The sequence below is a fragment of the Oryza glaberrima genome, chromosome 5 (assembly GCF_000147395.1).
Source record: "Oryza glaberrima chromosome 5, OglaRS2, whole genome shotgun sequence".
Taxonomy (NCBI): Eukaryota; Viridiplantae; Streptophyta; class Magnoliopsida; order Poales; family Poaceae; genus Oryza; species Oryza glaberrima.
This window is the reverse complement of record NC_068330.1, coordinates 9,520,175-9,535,166: the sequence shown is the minus strand read 5'-3', so window position 1 is coordinate 9,535,166 and position 14,992 is coordinate 9,520,175.

Sequence of the window (14,992 nt, the reverse complement as noted above, 5' to 3'; positions counted from 1 at the left end):
CCCAAGCCAAAAGACAAGGTTGAAGGAGAAGGTGGTGTTGCTACCGTCGCCTTTAAGTCATCTTCTTCAAGCAAGGAGCGTCTCTTCAACAACTTGAGTGATGACGACGACGACTCCTACCACTACTCTTGCTTCATGGCCCAAGGTCGCAAGGTGATGACTCAAAAGCCCTCTCACACCTCTCTTGATGTTGATTCTAGTGATGAGGAAAGTGATAATGAATTAGATGATGTGCTTAAGAGCTTTAGCAAACCCGCTATGCAACATTTGGCTAAGTTAATGAGAGCTTTGGATAGTAAAGAACAATCTCTCGAAAGGCAAGAAGAATTACTTATTTTTGAGAAGAAAAGAAACCTTACCTTAGAGGAGAGCCTAGCTAAAGAATGTGCTAAAAATGAACAACTAGCTAATGAGCTTAATTTGGCTAATGGTTCTCTAGCTAGCCTTAGGGATGTCAATGAAACTCTTCAAGAGAAGTTTGCTAGTTTAGACAAAAGTCATAAAGATCTTGAAGTTCAATTTGACACTCTTTGGAATTGCACTTCTCAACCAAATGTGGTTTCTAATTCTTCCGACCCATCTACTAGCAATGGTTGTGCTAGGTGTTACAATATTGATTTGAACTCTCATGCTACTAATGTTGATGCTATGCAAGCTCTTAAGAAAGAGAATGAAAGGTTGGGCGCATTGGTGAAATATGGATGCATGAAGACATACCATTCAAAAGATGCCCTTTACAAGACCATCACCGCTCATCCTAACAAGGATGGACACGGACTCGGGTTTTCTGGTGGAAGTCCTGTGTCTAAACGTGTGATGGTAAATGGGAAAGAATGCTTGAAGTTTGTAAGAGAAGGAAAAGCTCCACAAGCAAGTGAGATGACTTGCCCCCTCACTGGTCAGACACCCGGAAGTTCTGGGCAAAATGACCGGAAGTTCCTGCCCTGTAAGACAGGAAGTTCCGGACATTTTGTCAGGAAGTTCCGGGCTTCCGATAGGCCTAAGGGGCTCACCGGAAGTTCCGGGTATAATGCCAGGAAGTTCCGGCCAGAGGGTCTTTACTATGATTCATATGTAATTTCCAAAAATTCAGAGGGCAAAGTGGTTGCTTATTTTAATGGGAATTACAATGATGAGTACCGCACTTGTGTGTGGGTGCCAAAGGCTTTGGTGACTAACATCAAGGGACCCAAACTTAGACAAGTTTGGGTTCCTAAATCGCAAGCTTGATCTCTTTTGTAGGCATACTCCTCCGGTGGCTCAAGTTGGGTTGTGGACAGTGGCTGCACCAATCATATGACGGGAGAGAGGAGTATGTTTACAAGTCTTGATGAGGAGGGTGGAAGTCATGAAAATATTGTCTTTGGAGATGATGGTAAAGGAAAGGTAATGGGTCTCGGTAAGATTGCCATTTCCAAGAATCAATCTCTATCTAATGTCCTCCTTGTCAATTCTTTAAGCTACAATTTATTATCCGTGTCTCAATTGTGTAAGTTAGGATTTAATTACTTGTTTACCGATGTGGATGTGACCGTTTTTAGGCGAGATGACTCTTCCATAGCATTCAAGGGTGTGTTAAAGGGTGATCTTTATCTCGTTGATTTCGACGTAGATAGAGTGAATCCGGAGGCATGCTTGATTGCTAAATCCTCTATGGGTTGGCTATGGCACCGTAGGCTAGCCCATGTTGGAATGAGGAATTTGGCATCTCTTCTAAAAGGGGAACACATTCTTGGTCTATCTAATGTTTCTTTTGAGAAAGATCGTGTGTGTAGTGCTTGCCAAGCCGGGAAGCAAGTTGGGAGTCCACATCCTATAAAAAACATCATGACTACAACAAGACCACTCGAGCTTCTTCATATGGATTTATTTGGTGTCTCGACTGGAAATAACCCAACGGGCGTTCTTTACGTGCGTGTATTATTCCTTGTCCCAGGAGGCAAGGTACACCAAAAGTTGATACAATTCAGAGTTTAACAAGCGGAAGCGTAAATAGTTAATTTATTACATGGGCGGCGAAGGCCCAGCACACATGAAGACAAACGAAAAACAGCGGAAGACTAGGGCGATGACCACAGGCGCTTGACGGCAGGCATGAGCTAGACACCAAAGCCTTCATCATCTAGGAACTCCTCTTCTGGGTTTGGGAAAAATTGAGCAAGATTGAGTACAACCACCGTACTCAACAAGACACACCCACGAGTGTAGAATAAATGCAAAGGAGTACAAGGGAGTTATAATATAGGGGGTTAGGGTTTGTAGTAAACCGCATTAAAAGTCACTTAGTTGCTCAAAGCTACTTTGTAAACACGATCCTAGAGCTATACAACATTATTAATCAAGGCCGTGAACCCACACGAACCTACCTTAACCCAAGGCCTACGATGATTCAGACCGAACTGGCAACCAGACCCAGGTCCCAGCTCATCCCAAGTCAACCCAGGCTAACCATTCCATATTTTAGTTGTTAAGCAGGTTTTAAGAATTTAAAACACTAACTTGGGTACATTGCTAGGCTTGCCCATAACCGAGGGCGCGGCTATTCGAATAGGTTATACTCTGATCAGAGGTGTACATCTTTACCCACAAGACACGTCTTCCTCACGTGTAACCACATGCCACATACCACCACGGCATACGGACGGAAGACATGACATAGTTTCCAACCCATCCTAGCCATAGACAAGGGTACCGACCCAACCCCACCTACGGCCGGAACCTCCAGGACAGGTAGGCAGGACTGAGCCCCTAGCAGCAGGACACCAGCCCTGTGCCATGACATCTCGACTACCGGGCCGCAGCTCATGTAGCCTTCATTTGTCCTAGAGATGTCCATCGACCCCCGACTTCGTCCATCTCCATCCGTGTACCTTTGTTTATAACCAGACTGAGCCACAAACTAAGCCTTACCCACTAGACATGTGGAAGTACGGTAGTGCTTTGCAACAGAGGCCCGAAGACCGGTCCTTATGTGGCCGAGGTGCTACTAACAAAACCATGCACCCCGAGCCTAGCCTAAAACCATTTTGAGGGTTTTGAATAGAGGGGGAGGTGTGCGTCCAATTCCACAATAATCCAACCATTCCATAGTGTCCAAGTGATATGAATATTCCCAAAGTCTAGAGTTATAAAACCACCTAATGTTGCCTAATTAAACAGCGAAGCATCTACCTAAATTCATACTAGTGGTACCATGAATAGAGTACCCACTAATTGGGGTTTTGTTTATTCTAGGGTGAACAAGGTAATAATAACAATAGCAATAATAATAAGGTCATAACAAAGGTAAATAGGCATGGCTAAATAAAACAGTGATAACGCGAGAATTTAAGTAAAGCGGTAATTCAATAATTTAAATCAAAATAATTTTATAAACTGGGATTCAATATGTTGAAGGATGATGTGACTTGCCTTGCTCGCTTTCCCAAACTTGGCTTCAACCTCCACATAGAGCGGATCTTCCGAAGCTGCAACGTCTACACGACCAACGGAAAGGAAAAAGGCTTTTACTCTAAAAAACTCCATATAACAAGCAGGAACAAAGCAAAAAAAATGGTTCTTGACTTCTTAAGGAAAAATTAGAGACTTGAACGGTCCAATTCCAAGTTCAAATGGCCAAGTTATGGCCATTTGAAGTTTATATGCTCTTTAAGTGAATATTAGCGAATTTCTTCATTTAAATTTTAATTTAAAAAGATTTATTGCGTCAGCCGAGGGGAGGGGGCGCGCGGACCGGGTCCACGGGAGTGGGGCCCACGCGGCAGCCTCACGGTCCACGATGGACCGGACGCACCCGGGCTCACACCGGCCGGTGCCGTGGGCCCCACGTGTCAGCCGCACCCGAGGGCGAGGGCGGCTGACGGACGGGCCCCACGCGGCGGCCACACAGCGCGCTCGGAGGTGGCCACGTCGGCGCAGCCGGCGGGAAGCGGCACGCCCGCGCCCCTATGGTCGCCGGCGGCGGCCATAGACACGGCGAAACGGTGGCCAAGAGAGGGGAAGGGAAGGGGGAAAGAGGCGGCGGTTCACGGCTCACCCCGGGTCGACGGCGACGTCAAAGGAGGCGGCCGGAGCGGAGGAAGGCGGTGGCGCAGCTCGGGTGGACGGGGACGGCGGCGTTCCGGCGGTCGGCGAGCTCGGCGAGGTGGTGGACAGGGTCGGCGGCGGTGCGGCGAAGCCGGAGGAGATGACGCCGAGGCGGGAGACGGTCCCGGCGAGCAGAGAGGGCCGGCCGGAGGTCGCCTGCGACGGAGGAGAGAGATGGCGACGGCGCGAGCTCGATTCCGGCGGGGAGACGGTGCGGCAAGTGGCGGAAACGGGCGAAGGAGGCGCGGGGATGGTTTAAATAGGGTTGGGAGGGAGAGAGGGCGGCCGGCGGGGAAGGAAACCGGCGCGGGGAATCCGGCCGCCATCAATGGCGCCGGCGAGATTTGCGGAGCAAATCCGGCCGTTTGAATGCGGGAGAGAGAGGGAAAAATGGGGGGAAAGGGAGAGGGGATCACGGGGAATAATTCCGCCTACTTAATTGCACGCGGGAACGGCCGGAGGCGGCGGGATTCGCAGCGGCGGCGGCGCTAGGCGCGGGCGGGGTGGCGGGAGCGGCGGGAGGAAGGGGATGACGGGTGGGCCCCACCCGTCAGCGAGGGTGGCGGGCGGGCCCGCCCGTCAGCGGCGCGCGTGCGGAGAGGCCGAATGGGCGCGGGAGAGAGGAGAGAGAGGGGGAGGGAGATGGGCCGGATTCGGCCCAGAGAGAGGGAGGGAGGTTTTTAGGATTTTTCAGGATTTTTCTTTTTATAAAACCTTTTCAACTTTGTTTATTTCTTAATAATTATTATTTCTGCTCTGAAAATTCCACTAAAATTTATTTACACATTTTATGCTTTTAGGAAATATACAAAAATCCTCCAAGCCTTATTTGACTTTTAACTTTGCATATTTTAATTTTTGGAGGCTTTCACTAGGATTTTTAATTATTCTAGGCATAATTTAAAGGGTATATTTTAAGGTCGTTTTGGGTCGTGACATTTGGGCCCGTGGCCTATATAAGCATTGGAGGTAACAAGTATGGTTTCGTCATTTTTGATGATTTTTCACGTTTCACTTGGGTGTACTTTCTCCATGACAAAAGCGAAGCTCAAGATGTCTTCAAGCGCTTCGCAAAGCAAGCCCAAAACCTCTATGATCTCACTATCAAGAGGGTGCGAAGCGACAATGGAGGGGAATTCAAGAACACTCAAGTGGAGGAATTTCTTGATGAAGAAGGAATCAAGCACGAGTTCTCCGCCCCCTATGATCCTCCCCAAAACGGCATTGTTGAGAGGAAGAACCGAACCCTCATTGAAGCCGCAAGGGCAATGCTTGATGAGTACAAGACTTCGGATGTATTTTGGGTGGAGGCCGTGAGTACCGCATGTCATGCCATCAATCGCTTGTACCTCCACAAGATCCTAAAGAAAACCTCATATGAGCTCTTGAGTGGTAAGAAGCCTAATGTTTCATATTTTTATGTCTTTGGGAGCAAATGTTTTATTTTAAGTAAGAGGCCTCGCTCATCTAAGTTCTCACCTAAGGTGGATGAGGGATTCTTACTTGGCTATGAATCAAATGCACATGCCTATCGTGTCTTCAACAAAACCTCCGGTATTGTTGAAGTCACTAGGGATGTGACATTTGATGAATCTAATGGCTCCCAAGGAGAGCAAGTTGTTGTACATGTTGTAGGGGATGTGGATCCAAGTCAAGCTATAGGTACTAAGGCTATTGGAGACATACGACCAGTCGAGACGCAGGATGACCAAGAAGATAGGGATCAACCTCCGTCATCGACATCCAATAGCCCTACAAATATTGTGTCTGCTGAGCCGGAAGTTCCGGGTCCTATTGACCGGAACCTCCGGACATCTCCAGGCACGAAAGTTCCGGGTTCTACAGTCCGGAACCTCCGGACCGGTGGCAGTGAAGACGTGCCAACGGCACAAGTGGATGGGATCGATGCTGAGGGCACTTTAGAGCATTCTGATCAGGCTCAGGTCCCCTCAGTGCACCATCCAAGGATACATTACATTGTCCAAAGAGATCATCCCGTCGACAACATACTTGGTGACATAAGAAAAGGGGTAACTACTCGCTCTCGTGTCGCAAGTTTTTGTCAACACTTCTCGTTTGTCTCTTCTTTGGAACCAACCAGGGTGGAAGATGCGCTTGGTGATCCGGATTGGGTGATGGCTATGCAAGAGGAATTGAATAACTTCACTCGCAATCAAGTGTGGACTTTGGTGGAGAGACCCAAGCAAAATGTCATTGGCACCAAGTGGATCTTTCGCAACAAGCAAGATGAACATGGGGTGGTTGTAAGGAACAAAGCCCGGTTAGTTGCGCAAGGGTTCACCCAAGTCGAGAGTCTCGATTTTGGTGAAACCTTCGCACCTGTCGCTCGCCTTGAGTCGATTAGAATTCTTTTAGCCTATGCTGCTCACCATGATTTCAGGTTATTCCAAATGAATGTCAAGAGTGCCTTTCTCAATGGACCTATCTCGGAGTTAGTCTATGTGGAACAATCACCAGGGTTCAAGGATCCAAAGTTGCCAAACCATGTGTACAAGCTCCACAAGGCGCTCTACGGGCTCAAACAAGCCCCTAGAGCTTGGTATGAATGTCTCCGAGATTTTCTTTTGAAAAATGGTTTTGAAATTGGAAAGGCGGATACTACTCTCTTCACTAAAAAATTTAAGAGTGATTTATTCATTTGCCAAATTTATGTCGATGACATAATATTTGGTTCTACTAATGCCTCTTTTTGTGAAGAATTTAGTAGTATCATGACTAAAAGGTTCGAGATGTCTATGATGGGCGAGTTGACCTTCTTCCTCGGGCTACAAGTGAAGCAAGCACAAGAGGGCACCTTCATCTCTCAAACCAAGTACGTGAAAGACATACTCAAGAAGTTTGGATGGAGGATGCCAAACCTATCAAGACGCCCATGCCTACTAATGGCCACCTAGACCTCGACGATAACGGTAAATGTGTGGACCAAAAGGTTTATCGCTCCATGATAGGATCTTTGCTTTACTTATGTGCATCTCGTCCCGACATCATGCTTAGTGTTTGCTTGTGTGCCCATTTTCAAGCGGAGCCTAAAGAGTGCCATTTGATTGCCGTCAAGAGAATTCTAAGATATTTAGTTCACACTCCTAATCTTGGCTTGTGGTATCCTAAGGGTTGTGGCTTTGAGCTTTTGGGCTATTCCGATTCGGATTATGCCGGGTGTAAGGTTGATAGAAAAAGTACAACCGGGACTTGTCAATTCCTTGGGCGGTCCCTTATTTCTTGGTCCTCTAAGAAGCAAAATTCCATTGCCTTATCCACCGCCGAAGCCGAATATGTTGCCGCCGGTTCTTGTTGTGCCCAACTCCTTTGGATGAGACAAACCCTAAAAGATTTTGGCTACAACTTCACCAAGTTCCCACTCCTATGTGATAATGAGAGTGCCATCAAAATAGCCAACAATCCCGTCCAACACTCAAGAACCAAGCACATAGACATTCGCCACCACTTCTTGAGAGATCATGAGACTAAAGGAGACATATGCCTTACCCATGTGAGAACCGAAAGCCAATTAGCCGACATTTTCACCAAGCCTTTAGATGAGAAAAGATTTTGCGAGCTTAGGAGTGAGCTCAATATCTTAGACTCTCGTAACATTAGGTGATGGGTGATTGGCTAATTCATAGCCAAACATGTGTCACTAAAATGTAAATTAAAAAAAAATGAGCTTTTGTGTCTTGAGATCACTTCTTGTGTAGAAGTCTTGTGTAGAAGATGGTCTTGATACCAGGAATAAAGCTCAAACATTCCCTCTATTATCCAAAAACCCTTTTGTGAAATTTTGCGAAAATTTTTGTGTGTGTTTTTATTGCGAAAATTTGGTTTTTATCCCTTCTTGTGATGTATATTGACCATTGTTATGTAATGTTGATTGTTGGCTGGTCATATACATCATAAGTCTCTTTATGTCCATAGGTTTTCATTTCTAAATCATTGAATTCTCATCTATTCCTTTGATCTTGGGCCTGACTGCCCTCTGTTCTGTCAGGCCGGAAGTTCCGGTCATCCCAATCCGGAACTTCCGGGGGTCGGGGGTATAAATACCCAGGGGGAGCCCGAGCCTGGTCTCTCTCTCCTCACTTCTTCTCCTCCCCGATTCCCAAACCCTAGCCGCCGCTACAGTGCTCCTCTCAGTGTTTTTCTCTTCCAACCGTAGAAATTTGATTCCTCTCCGTGGAATCAACCATATTGGTGGCTAGGAGGTTCATCCCGCGATCGATTTGCGATTTCCCCTCTCAAGGTAGCACTTTTGATCTTCTCTTTTGGTTCATCATGTTTTTGCCCCGATCTTTAAATATGTAAACCTAGGGAGAAAACCTTTTGGATAGAATTGTTCCTGCTACCTTGTAGATTGTCGATCAATAGGATTTTGTCACTTGCACTGGCCTGGTTAAATCCTCTGTTCTTCAGTTTTGCAGGCCAGAAGTTCCGGTGTTCTTGGCCCGGAACTTCCGGTCTCTGTCCAGCCAGCCAGTAACCTTAATTCTGCTACTGTTTCATTTAACCATTGCACTCCAACCTTGTTGATTCTTGTTGCAGTGGTCATTATGCGTCGTGAGAAGAGACAGAAGCTTTCTCAAGATGTTCTTGCTGACTTGAGCCCCCCGGTTCGTGCTCCTAGGGGGAGATTGGGCAAAGAAAAAGTTGGAGATTTTTACAGTGGGAGTCAGATTCCGATCCATTCCAGGAGGGCTGGTAGCATTGTCATTCGTGATGCACCCCGCTCTCCCTCTCTAGCTGCATCTGAGTCAGATGTTGGTGGCAATGAGGATGAGCCTGGTTCTGAAAGCAATCCTTTGAGGCTGTACAAGACAAGGGCTGTTGATCCTGATCCTAAACGCCCAAGAGTGAACTATCTGAAGAATCTACTCAAATGTGGGAAGGACAGAATGGTTAGTCCTGATACTCTGCCAGCTGACTCTCAAGATGACAGATTCAGGACCTTGGTACAGGTTGATTGGTATAACTCTGTGATCATGGGAAGATCTCATCCAGTGGTAGAGATGAAGTGGCTAGACTGGCAGTACATGTCCTCAAAGAACAACATAGTCTTCAATGAGGTACGCAAGGTGTGTGAGCGCAAGCACGTGGCAGATTTGTTGGCCTTGCAGTATTCCTGGAATGAGGAAGTGATTGGACAATTCTACTCCACTGCTTTCTTTGGCACCACCAAGAAGGGTCTTTATTTTGTGAAGTGGACCATTCAGGGGCAGCAGTATAGGGTTTCTATGGCACAGTTTGCTGCAGCTTTGGGGTTAGATGATGATGACCTGAGTCGTCCACATATCTTTGTAGAGGATGCTCTGTCAGCGACCAGCACTACCTTTATGTATGAGAAGGATGCTCCCAAGGATTGTTTGGGGACTACTCAAGGGTTGCGTCCATATTATAGAGTGTTGTACTCTATCTTTAGGTGGTCTTTGCTCCCCAAAGTGGGAGATGCTACAGCTCTTCCAGGTAGGCATGCGCTCCTCCTCAGTCGCATGTGCTACAACAAGCCAGATTTCAGCATCATGAAGCTTATTTGGAGTGAGATCTATGAGACAGTGTGTGAGCCAAAGAGGGGCTGCATCTATGCTCCTTATATCATGAAGATGATTGAGGCCAAGACTGGGATTTGTTATTTCAATGACAATCAACACAAGCCTTTCCGTCCTCATGCTCCCACTACTTCAGCTACTCCTACCACCAGAGTGACTCGTGCTTCCACCTCAGCTGCTCCTTCTTCCTCTACTGCACCTCAGCGTTCTGAGTCTTCTTCTCCCATAAAGAAGGCTCTCAGGGCTATCTTATGCATGTGTGCCAAGACAGCTAAGAAGGTAAAGAAGATAGAGAGGCGTCAAAAGGAAGATTGGATTGCAGCAGGCAAGGATGTCTCTAACATTTCTGATGATGAGGAGTTTGTTGATCCTTTTGCTGCTTATGAGACTGCTCGAGACATTGCTAGTGGTGAGGGTCCCTCTGGCACTTCTCGTTTCTTCAATGAGGAGTCCTCTCACTCCGAGGAGAGCAGTGATGATGAGGAGTCAGATGCCCCTACCGAGAATATTCCTACAGATCCCGATGAGGCAGTGGACGCCGCCGGGCAAGACATCGACTCTCCTCACTCCGGTGACACTGAGATCATTCCTTCTGATGGCGATAATGATGAGGCTTGATCCTCTTCTTCCCTTGTAATTTTGTCTCTTTTTGGTGCCTTGATGCCAAAGGGGGAGAAAATTGCAATCGAAGGGGGTCAACATTTTGTTTTTGATGCTTGCTGCCTGCTCTGTCTGTTTAATCCGGAAGTTCCGGATCCTCTTATCCGGATGTTCCGGACCTGGCAGTTTCCTCGCTTTATTGTCTTGTCTGCTTGTCCGGAAGTTCCAGGTATCTTATCCGGAAGTTCCGGACCTGGCAATCCTTTGACCCCTATTCTTAAGAACTCATGGACATGTTCTAATTCTCTATTTGTGTGAATGTAATGTCTGTTAGATGCTCTTAGCTGCCCTTTATTTATACTGCTCTTCATTTATGCTATGAGTGTCTTATTTGTTGTTTGTGATGTGATGTTGATTTTATCTTTTTGAGTGCTCACCGTGTCGTATCTTTTGCATATAATATCTATTCTTACTGCTTTTTGCATCCCACGAATGAGTAGGGATGAAGGAAACTCTCCTCGGTTGCTCTCTTATATATATGCATATGAGCTCCACTCATATCTTCCATATGCATACATTAAGGGGGAGTTTCATTCACCTCTAACCATTCAAAACAAAATTTAATTCAATCTTTTGTAAGCTTGAACCATGTTGTCATCAATCACCAAAAAGGAGGAAATTGAAAGTGCATTAATCCCCCTAGTGGGTTTTGGTGATTAATGACAAATGTGGTTAAGGGACTAATGAGTTCATTGAGTGACTTCTAGGTGCATTAGTCCAAGGTGTGGAAGATGAATGCTTGGAGACCCCCCAAAAAGTACAAAATCAAAGCGGACCGGAACTCGAGAAGTGCATAGGATAGTTTATCTTCTGAAATCGAGTTTTTAGGAAAAACCGTACTATTAAGAGGGGTTCCAGGTGATGCTCTGAGATATATCAAGTGCTCTTAGTGTGAACCAAGTGTCAAGTTTTCCTAGGAGTCTTTTTTTTTTTTTGCAATACTCCATCTGTCCAAAAATGCAAGTCCGGAACTTCCTGTCTTTCAGGTCCAGAAGTTCCGGTCTTGTGAAAAAGATTTTCCTAAGTATAGCCAGGTCCGGAACTTCCTGTCTAGTTTCCAGTTCAAATTTGTGAGTAACGGCTAGATGATGTCACATAGCCGTTATACATATACAGCTCGTTTCTAGCTCGTTCCTTGGCCATTCCACTTTCACTTTTCTAACCTAGAGCTATTGCTAGCCTCTCCCAAGTGTTTCTTGCCTTCTCCACTCAATCTAGAGCCTAATTCATATGTGAATGAGAGATTGAGAGGGAGAGAAGAAGATTTGGAGAGGTGTGAAGACTAGGATCTTGGGTGAGCACTTGGAATATCTCGTGGGCTGTCATCTCGGTGCTTATTACTCTTGGAGATGATCTCCTAGACGGTAGGTGTCGCCCGCGAGAATCCGTTGCATATTGTGGATGTCCCGGGTAAGTTTGTGAAGGATTTCCTCTCCTCCGAAAGGGAACGAGGTAAGTTAGTGAAGTTCTTGTGCTGAGATTCTAGAGGCTTTCCAAGTAGAGTAACCCACACTTGTGGTGGATTTCTAGAAGTAGGTTGAGTTGGATCTTGGTGGTCACTCAATTCTAGAAATTTGCCTAGGGGTGTTTGGGGTGGAAGGCTGTGGATTTCCTCTGGGATTTTTGCACAAGTGAGGCAAGGGGTTAATCGAGACCCAGCTTTTTGGAGCTCCTCAACGGAGAGTAGGATCGCAAGATCCGAACTTCGTAAAAAAAATTGCTCTTGTCTCTTTCTGTGATGTTTCTGTGGATGATTCTGTGATATATCCTCTGCTTAGAATACCTGTGCACCATCTTGTGAAGATTGGCTTAGTCTCTTGTTTCGAAATTTGAATTTCATCTCTATTCTGTTACCCGGAAGTTCCTTTCTTAGAACACCGGAAGTTCCGGGCTTGGGAGGCCGGAAGTTCCGGAGTTCCTTACCAGGAAGTTCTGGGTCTGTTTGAATTTTACCGCTGTGATTTGTTTTTAAGTTTTCAGGGACAGTCTATTCACCCCCCCCCCCCCTCTAGGCTTCATCAGCGCGTTCACTTGCATGATGTTTAAATGTAATAATTGTTAGTGGATGATGACGTGGCACATTTGCACAATAAGCTTTAGGATCTAGTGGGTTCTAACTTTATAATAAGAGAAGATTCCCTATTCATACAATAAATTTGGCATTTTCCCCTCCATATGTTCAAATAAATTTAAATTGGTCTTTGCGTGATGATAAATATCAACATGTTGCACATCTTGATTTTTTTTTCTTTTTATATTGGCCCTTTGCCACTTTGAGGTCAATTACCATGGTACACTAAGGATTATTATCTTGTAACATCTACATAGTTGCTTAAAAAGTAGCACCATGATATCAATAAGTTACCACCTTATGAAAACGATTTACTAGATGAACCCTGAGTATTATATAATCATATCAGTTAGATTAATTAGGACACATCATTTTTATCTAACATAAGATGGATTACCATAGACATGGTTCCTAAGTTGTTTAATGGTATAATTTTTCACAAAACTTTCTTTATCAACATTTTTTTAAAAAAAATCAACTTTTAAATATTTACTTCATCTATTGATGAACCCTGAGTTCCTCTCGACACTCAAGGCTGTTGTTGGCCCGATCTTTCGGTGAGTTGTGATAACTACGATTTGGGAGAAACGTTGACGATCCGACTACAACCGTACAAGACGTTGTGTTGCGCCTTAGCGATCGATACACCTCTCCGTTGGTTGTTGATCTTGCCGGTGCAGATCAACCCTATTCCTGCAAGCAAATCGAAGAAACAAGCAAGAACAAGATAAAAGCAATCTGATATTGCAAATAGGAATTTAATACAAATGATAAGTTGGTGTTCCGAAGAACAAGCAGACGGACGGTCTAGCCGACACGTGCGCTGCAAGCAAGTAGCAATGGCTAAACTTTAATCTATCAAAACCCAAGAAATCCTGAAGGGGTACCTAACTATTTATAGAGGTGAGACGACGACCAAGAGGGTCCAAGGGTCGTGCTCCACCAGATTGGGGCGCACCCCACATGGGCCCCACATGGGCCAGGGTCCCAAACAAAGTTACAAGCCCATTGGCCCAATACAGGTGACGCAGCACCTTGCTTCTGTGATTGCGGCCAAACGAGATAGAATTCCGAGATGAGGCTGGATCCGTTGGAAGGAGGACTTCGAGAGCTTTCCATCAAGTACTCACGGGCCCAAAACGGAGCACGTATGTAGATTTGGCGGCCGTTTGAAATCAGTAATGTAACACGTGGCCGAATCAGATTGCAGCACATGGAGGACTTGATCTTGATGTCTTCTTGTTGATTCATGATGTGAGCAATGGTCGTATCCATAGTAGCCATGGTCACATCATCCTTCCCTTCTTCACGGAAAACCGTCCTCGGTTTTTCCATATGGTGCTCTTCGCGCAGTGCACTGAAAACAACCTGTTTCTTGCAATCAAAACAAGACAAACTCGAGACAATATGATTAGCAGTAACATGTCTCTCTAGCTTGCATATTTTATCCAGAACTACAAGATGTTCTAAATCCGAACAAATGTAAACTCTATGCACCAAAAATATTTCTCTATCATTATATTCGCCAAAGATATGAAAAATAGCATTAGTTGGACATGGCAAATCAGATTTAGCAAATAATTTCTCCTTCAAATTATCGAGCTCACAAAAATCATCAAACTGAACATAGCCCAAAGTATTTAAAGAAGATAGCAATTCGCGTTCCTCTACGTCATTAGCAATGTGAACAACATGCTTAGAATCAGCACACAAAGAAATAGTAGAACTAACATGTTCATTCACTAGTTGTGGCATGGATATAAGTGAAACATTATCACACAACTCTTCTTTATCACAAGGAACAGCAAGTAAATCAACTTGTGACAAAGGCAACTCAGCAATTGATTCCACTAATGGTTGCTCTACTATAGCATGAAAAGTGGACAAGTGTAGCTCACCTTGAGAATACTCACCTTCATTTCTCTCAGCACCATTTAATTTACCTTGCGAACTTTCTTCAGACATCGCAGGTGCTTCATCCTCTTTCTTCTCAAGTATACCATTCTCCTTCTCTTGGATGTGCTGATCTTCCTGCAAAACGTTAGTAACAGGGGAGACAAAACATTGCTCCTCCAATGTTTGCACATCATCATTACATAAGTATATTGGGGATTCAGAAATAGGAGATAAATCACATTGGTCATGCATCCTCGCCTTTGATATGATCTGACTCTCAATGCTACGAGCAAGCATGAATAGGTGCCCAATATGATTATATGTCACATTATCAAGCAAAACCTGAATTTCAGAACTAAGCCCATTGAAAAATCTACGCGTTGTATTTTCATTGCACTCTTTGAGACCACTGTAGATGATACAGGCCTTAAATTCATGAATGTACTCCCTAACAGTTCTGTCACCTTGTTTCAGATGTTCTAATTTCTCCCGAAGAGTACATTTGTAATAAGATGTCACAAAGCGTTTTCTCATCATGGTTTTCAATTCATCCCAAGTTTCAGGTTTATTACTAACATAAGTCCACCAAAATAAAGCAGAAGAGGTAAACTTATTACTAGCAGCCTTAATCATTTGAGCATCAGAAAAATCATATATATCAAATTCATTGTCTACTGCTAGCTCCCAATCAATGTATGCAACAGAATCACACTTCCCATCA